We start from the raw sequence: 18,872 nt of genomic DNA on the forward strand, positions 1-18,872 counted from the left end.
CACAGGAATGCCCTCGCTAACTGAATCCATTCATTCGGCAAACATTTACTGAGTGCCCACTGTGTTCCAGGCACTGTTTTAGCCACCAAGCATACAACAGTGAGTTAGACCAGGTCAGATGGAGGAAGGACTGAGGGTACAAGGGCATTTGGTGGGGGGAGAACCCTTCAGTTAATATTTCAGAACGCTATCTCACCGCACTTCTGTGTGTGGGGAGCAGACACTCATGGGGCAGTTAGCTTTGCTGAGGAACCATGGTCTAGAAGACAAAGAGATGGAGGGAATCAGGCCTCACAACTCACGTGTGTGTGGCCTTGGTCCACTGACTTCCTCTCTCTGAGATGACTCTGTGACTCTCAGCGACTCTGTGAAACGGGGAGCACCAGAGCAGCCTCATAGGCTGGTGGTGGGGATGAAAGGAGGGGTCAAGGGCCAAAGTGTGGGCCTGGCACTGAGTGTGGGGGAGGCACCCTGTAGGGAACAGCTATCATTGTTGTGTTTTCTTTATCCCTGGGGTTTTCCAACGTGATTGTGAATCTTCAGATTCCCATCCTTCTACCAGGCTGCTGAACTTGGCTCTAGGCCTCAGCTCTGCAGGAGCAGAAATTTGGTTTTGTCAGGTTCCGAGGGGTCATACTCATGGGAACTCAATGAATGAGTCAGGTGTCACATGGCTCCTTCAACAAGAGGGCTACTCCCTTGCAGTGACCTGAGTATTCTACGTACCATCAGGGCTGAGGAGACAACCTCCTACGGAACGTGAACCGTGCAGCAGGTCTGATCTGTGACACTTCAGGGAATGCAGTCAGCATCCCTGCAGAGAGATGGTATTAACCGCATGTAGATATGTAAAAAACAAAAACGCAGGCTCACAGATGGATCACATTTCTTGAAAGGAGCTGGAATTCGCTTTTTAAAATGTTCTTCAGAGTCAGTCCAGGATCAGAGCAACGTGAGGTGGACCACGCCAGCCTAACCGCGAGGCATGTACGAGTGAGGGTTCTTTTGGTTACACGGATATAAGCTGTAGTGGGTTAAATGACAGCCCCCACCACAAAGATATGTCTGTGTCCTAACCTCAGAACCTGTGAATGTGACTTTCAGAAAAAAAGTCTTTGCAGATGTAATTAAGTTAAGGATCTTGAGATAAGATTATTCTGGAGTACCTGGGCAGGCCCTAAATCCAATGACGAGTGTCTGTGTAAGAGACGGGAGAAGAAGGCCACGTGAAGATGAAGGCAGCGATTAGAGTGATGCCACTAGAAGCCAAGGGATGGCTGGAGCCACCAGAAGCGGGAAGAGGCAGGAAGGACTCTCCCCCGGAGCCTTCAGAGGGGAGTGTGGCCCTACTCACACCCTGATTGAAGACTTCTGGCTTCCAGTACCGTGAGAGAATAAATTCCTGTTGTTTTAAGTCATCAAACTTGTTACAACAGCTCTAGGAAACTAATATACCTGCCCCAAGGGAAGTTGACTGGTTCATTGCAGCCACTAAGGAAAAGGCTTGCAGTGAGGCTGAACTCTGGAGGAGCTGGTCGAGGCATGGGAAGGTTTCCAGGGCCTTCTTCTCTGGACTCTGCCCCTCTCAGCACAGGATTTCTATTCTCTTGGGTGGCTTCTTCTGGGGCCATGGACTTAAGTGCCTGAGGAAAGGCAGGGAGAAGGATTCTGTTTTCCATGGCTTGGTCATGTGACCCTCTAATCTCCACTAGAACCACCTGGTTGGAATAAGAGGCACAGCAATTCCTCCAAAGAAGGGAGCTGCTGCCACCAGCAGAAGGAAGGGGCCTGTCAGGCAGCACCAGTTGATGTTCACAGAGAAGCCTGGAAACTGCTTCTCCCCACATTGGTGAAGGGGTCTGAAATCAGACCTATACAGCTCTCCCCTGCCCCCTCCCAGGCGAGCCTCTCGTATTTCTGCATTCCTTGTGATTTATACCATTGCTTTGCTTTTATGACATGTCCCTTTCACTCCTGCAGGCCACGTTTTATCTTACTGAATGACTATTATTTTGCCTGCCTCGTGCCCCCTATTTCTTCCGGCTCTTGCCACTTCTCTTCCTCCATCCCTAACATTCCCACGGGATATTCTGGACCCTGCCTCACTGGCTGTAGCTGATTGGTCCAAGAATGGCCATCTGACCAGCAGGGCCAATGAGAGTAGACTCCCTTAGGTGGCTGCCGCTCTAAACCACTGGTTGGGATAGCTGGTGGTACCCATGTCTCTTGCACTCTGGAGAGACGTGGAGGAAAAATTAAGCTGGTCTTTAAGGGAGGCCGAGAGGAGGGGTGCCTTGGGTGTCCCAGTCCTTGGTTTGATTCTTCCCAAGACTTCTGCTTGTTGCACAGCTTGGCTGTTCAACATTTTTTGGATTCTGTGAGCCAGGAACCCCCTTTTCCTGTTTAATTGCTAGCCTGAGATGGAGTTCTGTCTCTTGCAACCCAAAGTGTGCAAAAAAATGTGCTCAATATTATGTGTGAGTGGAATAAAGACTAGAACAATAGGCTGGTGTCAGGTCAAGTGTGTTTGCTCCATCTTGTTTCGCATATGGGAAAACTGAGGCCCAGAGAGGGAAGGGAGCTATCCACAGCCACACAGCATGTGAGCAGTGGAGCTGGTACCCAAAACACAAGCCCCAGTTGTCTGCCACTCTGAGTCACTTCTTTAAGGATCTTTCTATGACTCCGGCACCCTGATTTGTGTGTGATTCAGGATGACCGGACTTAGTCCTTTCTTTGCCTCAATTTCCCCATTCTATCCCTGTGGGCCCACAATTCCTGGCAGGAGAGAAAGGAACCAGATGTTATCTACATGGGCTGCTTTGAGTTCTCAGGGCCTACAAAAGGCCATTATTATTTAATTACTGCAAATGGTAATTATAAGGGAAGGTAATTGTCTGCCCTTTCATTATTGCACTTCTGCCCTTTTCCTCTGGCAGCCCCAGGGCTAGTCATAAAAGAGAGCTAAGTCCAGATCTGCTGTGACAGCCCAGGGCTGGAGGATTGTGGAGACCAGCTAGGAGGAAGCACTGTAAATACAGTTACTGCTGTCACTCTCTGAAGGTGACTTGTGGATGATAAAGTTCTTCCATAGCCATGAACTCCTTAGATACTACAGGAGAAGAGCAACTGGCACTCCCTGAGCACCGGCCAGGTCTTGGGCACTGTGCTGGGCACGCTACCTTCTCCAGGTGAGATCGTGCCCATAAAAAGCCTGGCAAGATGCCTCACTTATAGTAAATTGCTTGGTAAATGGTGGTGTCTATATATTCTAATCCTGACTCACTTCCCTGTGAAATAAGGATTTATCCTCATTTTATAAATGAGAAGACTGAGATGCCCTCAAGTTTTAAAGCTAGTGGGAGCCAGTATTTGACCGTTGTGTGTCTAATCTCAAAACACTCATGCTTTTCACTTACAACTTACCACAAGTACTATTGCCCATTTCACATTTGAAGAAATTGAGGCCCAGAGATGCAACCTGGTTTGCCCCAGTTCACTGAGATTATTTAATAGAGTTAGGACCTGGATCCATCTGTCCTGCGCTGCCTGGTTGGAAGGTCTGACTTGCTGCTGGCTATGCTCTGCCCCACTGCTCTTCCCTCTGCCACCTCCCTGCACCCCACAAACCGCAGCGAACTACTGATAGTACAGACACAAAAGATGCCTAAGTCTTAGTCTTGACCCTCTGGCTAAGTGAGCACTAAGCTAAATTGCAGACCTGGGAGCCCCTGAATAAGGCTGGCCTGTGTAACCGGCTGTCACTGTCCACTACCGACATTATGAATCAGTCACAACCTTTTTCATGTTTAAAGGACTAGTCCTTTGAGATTTAAATAGAAAATGGCTGGCATTTCCTACCTCACATTTTGTCGACATCTAATGATGTCTCCAAGATTTCATCATACCCAGTGATTTACAAAGTCCTGGTCACTTCCAGTCTGACTTGCTACTCCTAGCGCACCTTTGCTCTCTCTCCTCTGCCAGTCTGGACTCTCTGCGCAGTGCCAGTCCAGGCAACCCAGTGTCAACCTATCATTTTGCATGCAGCTCATTTTACTGAAGATTTTTTTTTTAATTTATTGGGGTGACAATTGTTAGTAAAATTACATAGATTTCAGGTGTATAATTCTGTATTACATCATCTATAAATCCCATTGTGTGTTCACCACCCAGAGTCAGTTCTCCTTCCATCACCATATATTTGATCCCCTTTACTCTCATCTCCCACCCCCCACCCCCCTTACCCTCTGGTAACCACTAAACTATTGTCTGTGTCTATGAGTTCTTGTTTCTCATTTGTTTGTCTTGTTCTTTTGCTGTTTTTGGTTTATATACCACATATCAGTGAAATCATATGGTTCTCTGCTTTTTCTGTCTGACTTATTTCGCTTAGCATCATACTCTCAAGATCCATCCATGTTGTCACAAATGTTCCTATATCATCTTTTCTTACCGCCGAATAGTATTCCATTGTGTATATATACCACAACTTCTTTATCCATTCATCTATTGAAGGACATTCTGGTTGTTTCCATGTCTTGGCCACCTTAAACAAAGCTGCAATGAACATTGGAGCACACGTGTCATTTTACTGAAGATTTAAGAAACAGAGTGAGGGTTGTATCACAGCAACGCAAAGGCAGAAAGTTGAATAATATCATCCCTATGTTTACGAATCCTGTAGCCACCTGTCACTGGCCACCTCTCTCTTCACGCTCTCCCATTTTCCTGGCCTTCCCCACATTTCAAGACGATATTCACGTATTTCAGCTTGTTCATTTTCTGAGTCCCCTTGCTTTCAAATATTCAATCCCAATCATTTTTTATTGGATGAGGGAATGAACAAATGTGTGTTGAGGACCTAGTTTACAATCTGATTGAAATCATGGGATTAGACATCTGCATGCAGAATTATAGCGGGGACCAGTGTGCAAGCAAGGAGACAGCCATGGAACTATGAGAACATCCTGAAGGTAGCCGAAGGATGTGGCTATGAGCCATGATGTATTGGGTGAGTAGTTCATTAGGCGATGAGACATTGTGGGTGTGGTCAGGTTGGGGGGTACATGCCAAGAGGAGGGGTCTGCGAAGGCCATGTGGCAAAAGAAAGCAGCGTGCCTTCCAAGAACTCACAGGAGGCCTGCATGGCTGGAGCACAGCGGCCAAGGGGGACAATGGTCCTGGTGGAGGATGGAGGGTTTTGGCAGGGGTCAGACCATGTAGAGATTTGAGGGCCATAATCCCCATCATTTTATCATGAAGAGCAATTTAGGCCTCCATCTCCTGCTCAACCGTGGATAACCTTGGTGTATCCCAAACTCCAGTAATATTTCTGTTTAACAGAGGGTCAAACACTCAGTCTTTCCAGAGGGAGTAGTAGACGTTTTTCCTTCCCAGCCCCATCCCCCAAAAAGTGGAAAGGAGAGCACAGGCAGATTTGGTTTCACACTGATAAGGGTTACGTCACCACCTTAAGAAGGCAGAGTGGCCAGTTCAGGATTTAAATGACACTTTTCCTCCGTGTTATAACTTGGACGGTACAGAAGAGAAGGGCTTGAGAAGTTGCTGTTGGGGATGGGGAAGTGTGAGCTGGTGTTCTCAGGGAAGATTTTCCAGGGGAGATGAGGTGGGGGTGGGTCCCCAAAGTACAGGTAGGCAACATTGCTATGTTCTAGCCCATACATGATCTCATTGAATACTTGCCTGTGAAGTTAGTATTATTGTGCTCAATTTGCACATGAGAAAACTGAGGTCAAAAGAGAGGGAGAAACTTGCCTAAAATCACCAGCCTATTAAGTGACAAAGCCAGAGTTCAAACGCAGCTCTGTTGGACAATTAAATCTAATCTATGAACTCTAAACTCTATGGCCTTCTTGACAGAAGCAAAATGAGCATGGGGGAAGACAATGAATGGGAAGAGAACATGTTCAATCATTTATTCACTCAACTAACACCACATAGCACCCACCATGCACTGGACACTGTAGTGAAAGGAGCTCTGGACCAGGAGTTAGAGGACCTCAGCTGAAGGCCTGGCCCCAAGACTAAGCCAACGATTTTTCTTCTCTGGGCCTCAGTTTCCCAACCTCTGAAATGGGGGCTAACATCCTTGCCCACCTCCCTCCCAGGACTCCTGTGGGGGTCCAGTTAGAAAGTACACGTATTGAAGCTTGAGGTTGTTTTAGTTCTGATGGGAGGTACACCCCAGTTTGGGGATGAGAAGGTGGTTAGCTTGAGTAGAGGGCAAGAAAGGAAGATGGAAGTCTCTGGGCATCAAGGTCCCACTGTGAACAGGCTGGGGATGAAATGCTAAGAAGCCAGCTTTGTGCTTGCTGTGATGGGGGCTGCAGAGCCCAGGAGTCACCTGGACACCTGCTTTCTCACTCCCCACATCTCTCAGTCACCAAATCCTGGTGACCCTGAGTCCTTAAAATGTCCCACATTTGTCCACTTCTTTCTACCTCTGCTAGTACTACCCTGATCAAAACCATCAGCATTGTTCACCTGGAAGACTTTGAAAATCTCCCTTCTGGCCTCCCTGCTTTTTTGCTTCCCAGTCCATTCTTTCCCCAGCAGCCACATGGACCTTTTGAAAAGAAATCTGACCACATCACCTCTCTGCTTACTGCCCACCTCCCCATGACTTCCTATTGCTCTTAGCTAAAATCCTAAGTCCTTGCCAGGGCCTACCTGGCACATCCAACCCACAATGTCATTTTGCAGCCCACCTTTACTCCACTCAAGGTTCATTGTCCTGTCTGGCCGTTCAAAATAGCAAACTCCTCCTTGCCTTAGAACCTTCACGCTCTGTTCTTTCTACCAGAAATGGTCTTTTCTTATCTCTTCCCTGGTCTCAGTTTAAATATCCTTTCTGCTGGGAAGTTCTCTTTGATCTTCACTTACCCACTGCTCAAACACCTCAAACCTATGCTTTGTAGCTCTTATAAGAATAATTAGAAAATTACTTGATTGATTATTTGTTAAATTCTGTGTCCTGGAACAGACTGGGAGAACTCATCAATGTCTACTTCTCTTCTCCTTCCAGAGGAACACTGTACTTCCCAGCATCTCTTGCAGTTGGGTGGAACCAAGTGACTAGTCTGGACCAATGGATGGTGAGGAGAAGTGATGTGTGTCTCTTTCTGGCTGAAGCAGTATAAAACTCATGCATGATTCTCCAGTCTCTCTTCTCCTGCCATGGTAACTAAGAAGGTCACATGTTCCAGTGGGTGCAGCTTCAAAATGGTAGTGATTCCTCAGCCTACGTCTCTGGGTGACTAGAGCAGAAAACTCAGGCTGGGCATGTGACACAAGTGAGAAATAAACCACTCGTGTTATGTCATTGTGGTTTCGGAGTTCTTTGTTACTTCAGCATAGTCTGGTTTATCCTGACTAATTATCCTAGCTAATGCTCTATCAGAGCAGGGCCTGAGTCTTATTCACTGCCTCTCCAGAGCCTAAGATCCTAACTACGACATAGAAGTAGGTGCTTTGTAAAAACTAGGTACTTGATGAGTAAATGAATGAAAAAAACACACAGAACGTGTAAGACACGGTTCCTTCCTCAAAGTATTAAACATAATCCAAGACACAGATTAAACATAATCCAAGACACAGATACTTATACACACAACATTTAGAATATAATCAGAGGCTCAATTGTAAAAGTTAAAGAAGAAGAAGGGAGGTCAGTGGGTTGGAGCAGTCATGGAGGGCTTCCTAGAAAAGAATAAGGAGGAGTTGAAGAATTGGAAAGGATGAGTCAGCTTGCTGTCCACCCCGTCATTTGTCCATCCATTCAGCAAACACATATTCTAATGCCCTGTGATGAGTGCTTTGCAGTGTTGGCCAGAGGACCAGATGCTCTTGGGAACCAGAGAGGAAAATGCCTCTTCCCACGCAGAGGGTCTAGAATGGCTTCACAGAGGTTGTGAGCCTTGACAAGGTGTTCACCAGAGAGATGAGAGATGAGGAGAAAAGGACTAAGGATCCCAGCAGAGGGAATAAAAACCATGAGTAGAGGCCTGGAGGCATGAAGGTGTACAGTGTGTTCAGGGAAGGGGCAGCATCTAGCATGACTGGATTTGGGGAGAGGAGTCTGGGTACCAGTGGCAAAGACATGACCTCAGTCTCTGGCTTCTTGCATCTCAGGCCACGCCGACTTAATTCAGACCGTGTTGAAAGTATCTTGGACAGTCTGGGAAGACATTTTAGAAAGCATCTAAGTTAAGACCTGAAGGATGAGTTGAAGGTGACCAGGAAAGGTGGGATGAAAGGACAGGAAGCGTATTCCAGGTTCATGGGCAAAGGCCTTAGAAGGGAGAGGGCAAGTCCTGAGATGGCAGCTCCCTTTGTCTGGCTGGAGCATAGCTTTCCAGGAGGGTAGCTAGGAGGCGTGTGAGGCAGAGGTAGGTCAGATCCTGGTACTCTCCCCTGATAATTCCCCTATAAAGACCTCATCTCAGCAGTCAAAGCCTTCAGGATTCTGTCTCCCATCTCCCTAAATTCCAGTGCCTTTGCATGTGCTATTCGAAGTGCCTAGAATTACAATGATGATGATGGTAACAACACAATAACATTTGTTGGGCCCTTTAGAATATGTTAGGTGTTGTGTCAAGCATCGTTTCATTGAATAACAATAACATCAACAATTACCTGGGTTGGAACATTTTAAAAGATTTCTTTTTTCTTATTGGACTATATTTTTTAGAAGTTTTAGATGTACAAAAAAAAATGAGAGGATATTACAGAGAATTCCCACGTATCAGCCAGCAAGTTTTCCCCACTAGTAACATCTTATGTTAGTATATTCATTATAATATATTGTAATTATTTATTGATGGATACTTTTATTGTCCATTTATTGATATATTATTAACTAAAGTCCATAGTTTTTTAAGATTTCTGTAGTTTTTACCTAATGTCTCTTTTCTGTTCCAGGATCCCATCTAGGCTATCACATTACATTTAATTGTTATGTCTCTTTAGGTTCTTCTGGGCTGCGACAGTTTCTGAGAATTTCCTTGTTTTTGATGACCTTGACAATTTTGAGGAGTACTAGTTAGATATTTTTTAGGATACTTCAGGATTCGAGTTTGTCTGGTGTTTTTCTCATGAGAAGACCGGGGTTATAGGTTATTGGGAGGAAGACCAGAGAGGTAAAGTGTCATTTTGTCACATAATCTCAAACGTACATACTGTCAACATGATTTGTGACTGTTGATGTTGGCCTTGATCACCTGGCTGAAGTAGTAGTTGTCTAGTTTTTCCACTGTGAAGTTATACTTTTGTCCTTCTTTCTTCATACTGTATACTTTGGAAGGAAGTTTCAATGCACAGACCACACTTAAGGAGTGGTGAGTTATGCTCCATCTCCTTGAGTATCTACATAAATTATTTTGAATTCTTCTGCATAGAGATTTTTCTTTTTCCCTTTTTAAAATTTATTATCTCACTGAACTTCTCAACAATGGGTTGATATTAATCACCCCCATTTTTTCTGGAAACTGGAAGGCCCTCCTTTCTTCCCCACCCTGCTCACCCCAGATCTAATTTCTAAAGACCTCACTGCCCTGGGAAACAGAGTGGCCTCCTCTGTGTTCTCCCCATGTTTGTAATTCCAACTAATGTATGCCACGTTTATGTATTGTGCTCTGCTCTGTGTTACGCACTGTGCTTGGAGCTTGGACCTTGAAAACAAATGACCTACATGGGTCCTCTCCTCCAATTTCTCACAGCCTTGACATCTGTGGAGGGCTAGACTGGAAGCGCCATGAAGGCAGGCACTTTGTCCAATTTGTTTCCAGCCAATCTGCAGAACGTCTGATAGCAGGTCCTCAATCACTGTTTTACAAATCGGGAAATACTTCCTGGAGGATGGCAAACGGTGGCAGGTGATTGTTAACGTGTGTCCTTCTCTGGGGACTGGGTGCAGTGCCAGCATTGATTCATTGTGGTTTAGAGGCTGGGTGGTAGTGAGTGTCACAGAAGTCTGAGCCGGTGAAAGGATCCAGGGACTGGCCGCCTGGTCAGGTAGAAGTGAAGTTTGGAAGCTGACACAGCCCGAGAGGCCGAATCCGGAGGACCTAGTGACTGATTGGCTGGGGAGGGTGAGCCGGGAGGAGGAGTCACACACAGATGGCTCTAAGGTCTGGAGCTGGGGACAGCCGGTGCCACCTCTGATAGACTCTGCGAGAAGAGCCGCTGACAGTCTCTGGAGGTCCCACCCTTTGGGGGCTCGGGCCTAGAGACGGGGAGGGCCGGAGCCTACAGAGGGAGGGGTGGCCCGTCCTGTCCAAACTTCTGTCCCTATCCCCATGTCCTCGTCTTAAAAAAAAAAAAAAAAAAAAAATCGCAGCCTGGATTTTGAGCACGATCGTTGGTTCTCAGGTGTGGGGGCCCATTCTTGGGGTCCTCTCCTGCCTGCCGTCTGCGAAGGAGACCCCCAGGGGAAACCTGGACCTGCGCGGGGTAGGCCTGGTCTGGGCCGTGGCCTGCCAGGCCCAGGTCCTCAGCCCGCCATCACCTGAAAGGGGGCTGCGAGGCGGCGGCCCGGCCTGGGCGGGACAATGGCCGCGGCCGCCGGGGCCCCGGGAGCTCCTGTACTGGGGAAGGGGCTGGCCTAGGGCCGGGCGCCGGTGCCCTCCCCGCGCGGCTCGGGCAGGCGGAGGGGGGCGAGGAGTTCCTTTGTGGCTCTGCCTCCGGCGCGGCGCGGGCGGGGGGCGCCGCGCAACTTTGCAAGGCGGCGGCAGAGGCGGCGGCGGCGGCGAGCGCTAGACGAGGCCCCGGGGCCCGAGCGGGGCCCCCAACGCGCGGCCCGCCCCCGCCCCCCGCCCGGACCCCTCCCCTCGCGCGCCGTCGCCCGCGCCCGGCGCTGCCCACTCGCGGGAGCCCCCGGGGCCGGACGGGCTGCGCAGCCGGAGAGGCGGGGGCCCGACGCGGCCCCCCCGGAGCCGGGCGCCTGGCGCGGGGGCTCGCCGAGCGCACGGGGGGCCGCGCGGCGCTGCAGACCCAGCCTCCCGCCGCCGCCGCCGCCGCCGCCGCCTCGGCGCTTGCAGAACCCAGAAGTGAACAGCAGGCGACCCGGAAGGTTTGCGCGCGGCTCCGCACCAAGCCGGAGACCGGAGCCCGAAGCCGGAGCCCCAGCCCGGCCCTGCTCGGGCCGCCGGGCGCGGGGCTGCGGCCGCGTCTCGGAGCCGCAGCCAGCACAGCCAGGTCCGTGCGGGCCCGGGGCGCGCGGGGAGAGGGCTCAGCGGCGGCGGGCGCCCGCCCGAGCGCCCGCCCGCGGGAAAGTTGCGCCGAGTTGCGGGCGGGGGCAGGGGCCGGGGCGCGGGCGCTGTCAGTGCCGGCGGGGCGCTCCGAGGGCCCGGGGCCGCCTGCGCCTGCGGCCCGGCCCGGGGCGGCGGCGGCGGCGCGCGGGGTAGGAAGTGTCTCCGGCGGCGTGTCTGGGTCTGCTCCGAGTGTGTGTGTGCGTGTGTGCGCGCGCGCGCGCGCGTGTGTATGTGTATGTGTGTGTGTGTATGTGTGTGTGTGTGTGTTTTCTTAAGCCGGGCTATTCAAACCTGCTGCAATTCTCCGGTAAACAATGATTCATGGGGCTTAATGCAAATAAACGGATCGCAGACTGCGCGGTTCGCGCACTTTGCAGCCGGCCCGGTGAAGCGGCCAGTACCGGATTTCTCCCTTTTTTTGCAGATCTGCAGAATATGGCGTCCCTGTCCTGTTTTAAAAATAAGCCAGGCTGCCATTTTTGTTTTTCTTTTGTCTGAAAATTTTAATAAAACTGTCTGAGAATGTGGGAGAGGCGGCTGGAAGCAGAGGGGGCACCCGAAGGGTTGGCTTTTTTTCCTTTTCTTTGGCGAGAGCCGCAAGCCTTTCGGGGAGGTGAGACACAATGCAATTGCACTTTAAAGAAAAAAAAAAAAAGGAAGCCGCTGGGCGATTTGGGGGGAGAGCTGGGAATTTAAAGTTAACTCCGAAAGTTTTTTTTTTTTTTTTTTAAGCTTTTTTTTCTTTTGCAAGGCGGTGAAATGCCGCGAAAGGATCTCGGGGTCCGTTTCTCCCCCCAGCCAGTCGCCTTTGCAGGAATTTTGGGAAAAAGTTAACTGCCAGTTTCCTCAGAGCTGTGGAGGGCAAGTGGAGGTTGGGGGTGGGGGTTTGGGGGGACCAAGAAATGTCTTTTGGAAGGGGCTCTATAAAAATGGTATTGTAAGGAACTATAGTCTCAGATTTAGGGGAGAGGGCTGGCAGTAGGGGCTCGGAGTGGGGCCAGGGTTTCCGACTAAGACCCTTGGCATGAGGAAATAACGCTGCTCTCCCTCACCCTGCCCTTGAGCAGCGTGTGTGGGGAGTGGGTCTGTCTCCTTCATGGGTGGTCGGGGTCGGGTGGGGGGGCTTGTAGTCGGGAATCCTGCCCTGGGCTCTGGGATGGCTCTGGGAGCCCTTGGGCAAGTGTGCTTGGTTGGTAGTTGGAGAGCCTCTTCCCCGGCCTGGTGGGCCTCCTGGCCCCTGGATGTAGCATCTGGTGGTGAAGGCTCAGGGGCCTAGGCTCTTGACTGGGTGCAGATGGGCAGCCCCAGTGGGTCCTGTCTAAGGGGAGGGGCAGGAGAAATTGCCTGGTGGTGGTGAGGGCTCACCTGTTTTACTAGTGGGGATAATCTGAGCCTTTCTCCTGTGGTGGCTCCTACCCGCTTCTGCCTCCCCTGCCAGCACCCTGGAGGCTCCCCTGTTGGAGGCAGCTTGGACTTAAGTGAAGTTCATGAAGTATCTTGCTGGACAGGTCATGGTCAGCTGGCTTTGCAAACTGCAGAGGGAATCTGAAGTCCAGGTCAGGGGTGGCTGGTGCTGTCCATGGCACCAGGGCACATTGGGCCTGGTCTTTCCTCTGTTGGGAAAGAATCTATCCTCGGAGGACCCTGAGCCTGTCTGGCTCCTACCCCAGCGTCTCCTGGAGGAGAGACCCCTCTAGTCTCACTCCTGGTCTCTGCCCTGGCTCCACAGGGCAGTTAGTGTAAGCTCCCTGAGAGCAGAGTCAGGTGTTGAAGGCTGGGATTTAGGGGTTCAGGGTTGTAGAACTTGTCATCCCTGGGCCTGAGGGTACCAGGCCGGGCATTTTTCAAATGGAGAAACTGAAGTCCAGAGAGGGGAAGAGACTTGTCCAAAGTCACACTGCCAGTTAGGAGAGCTGAATCAGGGACCCAGGTGTTCAGACTCCACTTCTATGCTCTCTCGACTGTTCTCTGGCCCTGACCCCTGGGAGAGGCATTTTCGACAGAACTGGACTAGAATGGGACAGCATTCTAGTGGTCTCCCTTCACCACCCCAACCCTTGCCCCCATCATACAACTTCCCGAGTGAGTGGAACTTACAGTGTGTACAGTATGGTGCATGGTCTTTATCACACCAGCCTTTCCCAGACACTTGGTTGGGCTAAAACTGTCAAGGTGGGGATATGTAACTCTATATTACAATTTAGGAAACTGAGGCTTGGAGAGGTTGAGCAGTGGCAGAGGAAGGCTTAAACTCAAGCTTCCAGGTTCCTTGTCCGGCGGGGCATGTTCCTAGGTGGACTTTGGTGTTCATGGGCAGGACTCCTTCTCACCTTCTAGTTTTTGGTCTCTCACACAAAGTCTTCTGCTGACACAGCAGTGGTGTAAAAATCTAGAGGCCCTACCCTATGGAATACCAGAGCTGAAAAGGCGCTGAGAAGTCACCTGGGCTCAGAGAGTGGAAGCCACTCGATTGAAGTCACCCAGTAATTCGGGTCCCAGCTAGAACCAGAGCCCTGGTCTCCTGTCTCCCTTCTGAGTGAGGCAATAAGAGGGAAGAGGGAGCCACTGTACCCACTGCCAGGCTCCATTGTGCTCAGGAGGGCTGTGACTACTGGTAGTGACGGGACTGTGGGCACTCTAATGGCCAACACTTGGTGGAGACGTGGGTTTATCCCAGGGACTGAGGAATAGACTCTGCGGCCTTGGGGAATGGATGTACGATGGCCCCAGATGGAGAGGAAGCTAGTGTGTGGGTGAAGTGTGGACTGGGTCTGAAGCTGGCCTGGCCCCAGCCCTTCCTTGGGCAGGTGTTTCCTCTCTGTAAAGTAAGAGTTGTTCCTTCATTCGTTAATTTATCTGCCATCCATTAGTTTATTCATTTATTGGTTTGCGAGGTCATTCCATTATTTTCATTATTCATTCATTAGTTTATTAGTTAATTATTTCAGTAGTCCACCCATCATCTATCTGTCCATCCATCCATCTATCCATCTATCTGTCCGCTCATCCATCCATCTATCTATCTATCTGTCCATCCTTCCATCCATCCAGTCCCTGGCACACTTAGCTCAGGTTGGACAACCATGTGAGATACAAGTGCAGCCCTCAGGGGCTCCAAAGCCAACTGGGAACGATATGAGACTACAAGTGCATATAGCACTATTCAGGGCAGTATTTGTGGGTGTCTGCATGAGTCCCCAGGGAAAGTTTCTTGGAGAAGAGCCTTACAACTACCAAAGGAGTTCACAGGCCGTCACGATGGTGGATCTGGGTGCCAGGGCCAAGTACCATTTGTGAATTGAACATGACGGTTTGCGCATTGTGGTGCATGGCTTGTGTGACTTTGGGCACATTTTCCCCCTCTTTGAGCCTCGGTTTCTTGATCTTTAAAATGGGATACTCTGTGAGTCTCTCATGGGTTATTGGGAGTGAGAACAAGAGTGTCTGCAGTGTCTCCCAGCCCTGGCCAGACATGTGGTAGGAGCTCAATATACACCAACTGAAATAGAAGGGTTATTGATGACCAGCCTAGGCACTATCTTGATTTTGAAAATCATCGTGGTGTTTTCAGAATGAGCCAAATGATCTGGGGACCCTGGAAGCCCTGCTCTACCATGTCATTCCCCTGCTGACACTCTTCTAATGTTTCCTAGGCATTTCAAAGAACAAAAATCCAAAGACCTACAAGGGAGTGTGGGCCTACAGGCCTCATGGTCCGGGCCTGCTCATCCCTCAACCTCAGCTCCCCCCACACTCCCCCAGTCCCACCACCTCTAGCCTGGCTTCTTTCTGCACCTCGAATATACAAAGCCTGTTTGGCAGGGCCTTTGCACATCCCCCACCGAGAATGCTTTCCCTGAACTTTTGCATGGCTGGCACCTCCTTGTTTCCCAGGTTTGGACTCAAATGTCACCTTCTCAGAGGGGCTTCCTTGACCAGCGGCTCTATAATAGCTTCCCACTGTCACTCTTGGTCATGTCAGCCCCTTTTATTTTTTCCGCAGCTCTTACCAGGATCCAAAATTTTCTCATGTGTTTATTTGCACTTCTTGCCTGTCTACACTGCTGGAATATGCTTAAACCCCGCGCAGGCGAGTAGGCAGGTGGCTGTAGCACGGTGTGGCTGGGGTGTAGTGGAGGTGAGGAAATGCTAGGGAGCCCAGGTGCGGTGCTGGCCCTGGCGGTGCCTAGGAGATGAAGTGACACTGAGCTCTCTACTCTCCTCCCCTGGGAGGCTCTGTGCTGTTGTTAAGAAATAATGAGATGATTAAATCACGGGATCTAAGAATCCCAGTCTCTTCCAATCTCAGAACCTTAGCGTTGAGAAGCTTTCTGCCTCAGAACCTTTGACACTTGGAGTGTTTGCATGATCTGATCTGGGATTTAGAATCTTACAAAGGGACTCTCACTGCTTTACCTATTAAGCAGCACAGAGTGCTTACTTTGTGTCAGGTCGTGTTATAAACAGCGTTATAAATGTTAATGTATTTAATCCTCATTATTACGCTCATTTTATAGATGAGGAAATTGAGGCACAGAGAGATTAGGTCACTTGCTGGAGTTCAAGGACCTTGCCAGGGGCGTCGTGGGATTTGAACCCAGCACTCTGGGGCTCCTCCTTAGAATCACAGTTGTTGAGGGGAAGCCCACCCTCACCCACCCCTGCGTAGAGCAGGAGTCCACTTCCCACATCCTTGGTAAAAGGCCCTCTGACCTCTGTGAGAGTGGTGTGCAGAGGGGCTCCTTCCTCTCCAGGCCCCCCAGTCTCCCGTGGTCAGACAGTTGTCACTGCTGGAAAGATTTTTTTTTTTTTTAAATGAAGTGTCAAGTCCTGCACCTCCCCTGTAAATAACACTTGGGAAGTGATATGAACGTTACAGCTTCCCACTGCTTTTGACCTTATGGCTTCTGAGTGCAGTAGCCTCCTTCTCCCGACTGGGTTGTGAGCTCCTTGAGGGTAGCCAGCCTTGGTGCATGGTGTTGAATGTATGTATGTATGTATGTATAAATGAATGGATGGGTGAATGAATGAATGAATGAATGGTGTGTACGAAGAACGCATGCCAAGCTCCTCCTGTCTCTGTAGCACCATGCTAGGCACTTGTTCTAGGGTGTTGGACAGGCTTGGTGTACTTACGGAGAGAGGACAGTATCTCTCCATGTAGCCCCAAGAAAGTCTACATCTGATGCTGTTTATGTCCCCCATTCTGGAAGGTCTAAGGTCATGCACTAATTGGAGAGGTAGACCTCACAGATTATCCAGTGGCACCTTATTTTGTGCATTGTGGAAAATAAAGTGGGAAGGTAGAGGAATAGGCCTTATCGAAGGACACTCACATCGTGCAATGCTTTGCCCAATGGACTTTCCGCTCTCTAGGTACCAACAGGCTGCCATAGTATGTGCCTGGAGTTCAAAGGTAGAAACAGGCCTGTTTGGGGAAGCTCCTCCTTCAGTAGCACTGGTCTCACTTCCACAATGGCGGCATACTCCTGGATGCATAGGCTGTATGAGGGCCCAGTGCCTTGCCTGGCACTAGGGTGGGATTTGGGAAGTGGGCATTGCATGGTGGAAGTGGGTTGGAGGCTGTGGGAATGACTTCTTGACACCCGGGGCTGAGGTGGCTTTGGAGGCTAGGTAGGATTGGGGGAGCGGACCAATGGTGTCTTTCATGGGTAAGGTGTGGTGGGGAGGCCCAGGGATTTGTCTCTGGGGCCCAAAGCATCCTGCTTTGTCCCTCTCTCATCCATGTGGCCACAGAATTAATTTCCTCTGTCCCTACCATCTGGGTCCTTCTCTGAGCTTTGGGCAAAAGAGTCTTGCTCCTTGAGGGGACAATCTAGCCATTTCAGCTTCTGGGGTTTGATGGGGGACACCTGGCTAGGGTGGGCACATCCCCCAGACACACTCAAACACTCTTACATATGACGTGTGATCAAAAGATACGATGAATGTTTAAATAAAAAAAATTGATTACAGTAAAAGACACATTGCCATTAATCCCCCTCAAAATACTCCCCCTCTCTTCGAACACAATTATCCCATTGTTCTTGCCACTTTCTGAAGCTGTTCTGGAAGTCCTCTTTCGTGAGGGTCTTTAGTTGTGCTGATGTGGCTGCCTCCATATCCTGAATCGATTTAAAACATTTACCTTTCATGGTCATTTTGACTTTGGGGAAGAGCCAGAAGTCGTACGGTGCCAGATCCGGTGAATAAAGTGGATGAGGACACACCGTGATGTTTTTATTTGACAGAAATTTCCGTGTACCAGAAGCGATGTGTGACATGGAGTGTTGTCATGTTGGAGGTTGATTGACGGCACACTTGAAAACACACCTTCTCTCAACCGTAGCTCACACCCGACTGACTGCACTGAACAAGTTGAAACTTGTCACACACTGTTACTAAGGTTCAACGCACCACTTCCCGTATTGAAGATCCCTGCCTTTCCGTTGGATAGCACTCAGCAGCAGCATTCACCGTATTTTGTGCTCATAATGGAAAGGCCCCGTGTCACACATCGCTTCTGGTATGGCAATTTCTGTCAAATAAAACCATCATGGTGTGTCCTCATCCACCTTATTCACGGGATCTGGCAACGTGCGACTCCTGGCTCTTCCCTAGAATCAAAATGACTGTGAAAGGTAAACGTTTTGAATCAATTCAGGACATGGAGGCAGTCACAACAGCGCAACTAAAGACACTCACAAAAGAGGACTTCCAGAACTGCTTCAGAAAGTGGCAAGAATGATGGGATAAGTGTGTTCCAAGCGAGGGGGAGTATTTTAAGGGGGATTAATGTCAGTGTGTCTTTTATTGTAATAATTTTTTAAAAATTTAAACATTCACTGTATTTTTTGATCATACCTCGTATTCGTACTATCAGCCATTCCACCTTTGATCCTACTCCTCATTTTGGGGTGCTCCCGTGCTATTTCAGAAACACCACCAGAGATGCCCTGAAGTGGGCCTGCAGGAGCCAGGAGATCAGGAGGCGTGTCTGCTGGAGTGTGCGTCCACACACACGATGCACACGTCACACAGGCACACATGCACTCCTGCCACCCACAGGATTACACACATGTAGGGACGTGTCTCTGTGCACCCTCCCAGGAAATGACAAGCAGCTGCGTGCCTCCCCCTCCTTGTGTACTTGCACACGCATGGTACACGCCGGGTTGATCATCTGCGTACAGGTGTACTTGTGCACATGTGTGTGTGCACATGCAGGTGCATTTGCGTGTGCACATTCACATGTACCTATGCGGTGTCACCTCACAGTCTGGGTTGTGCCTGCGATCCCTCAGGCACACCCTTCACTCGCGTGTGCCCACATCCTGCCTGGACCTGCTGGCGGTGGAGCAGGAAGCTTATTTCCATCTCCTACCTTTGTCCCCCAGTATTTCTTGAGCATTTACTAACTACCAGGCCTTATGCTACATGCTGGGGGATAGAGGTGAGGAAAATTGACATGGGCCCTGCCCTGGTCGGGGAGATAGGCATTAGAAAAAGATCGCAAATGATGATGTGATTACAGATTTGGGTAAATGCTGGGAAGGAACTAATTTTCTGTGATGAGGACTTCCTATAGCGTCGTGCTTT

The 18,872-nt window shown here is 49.8% G+C and overlaps 1 protein-coding gene across 1 annotated transcript in view; it reads left to right on the plus strand.

Moving 5' to 3' along the window:
- The first annotated feature begins 11,009 nt into the window (after positions 1 to 11,009).
- ZNF362 (zinc finger protein 362) overlaps positions 11,010 to 18,872 on the plus strand; it is a 39,483-nt gene continuing 31,620 nt past the window's right edge. Inside the window, exon 1 of the mRNA XM_033115420.1 lies at positions 11,010 to 11,217. The gene's annotated coding sequence lies outside the window, so the exon portion shown is untranslated. The remainder of the gene's footprint in view (positions 11,218 to 18,872) is intronic.

Source organism: Rhinolophus ferrumequinum, chromosome 9 (assembly GCF_004115265.2).
Source record: "Rhinolophus ferrumequinum isolate MPI-CBG mRhiFer1 chromosome 9, mRhiFer1_v1.p, whole genome shotgun sequence".
Taxonomy (NCBI): domain Eukaryota; kingdom Metazoa; phylum Chordata; class Mammalia; order Chiroptera; family Rhinolophidae; genus Rhinolophus; species Rhinolophus ferrumequinum.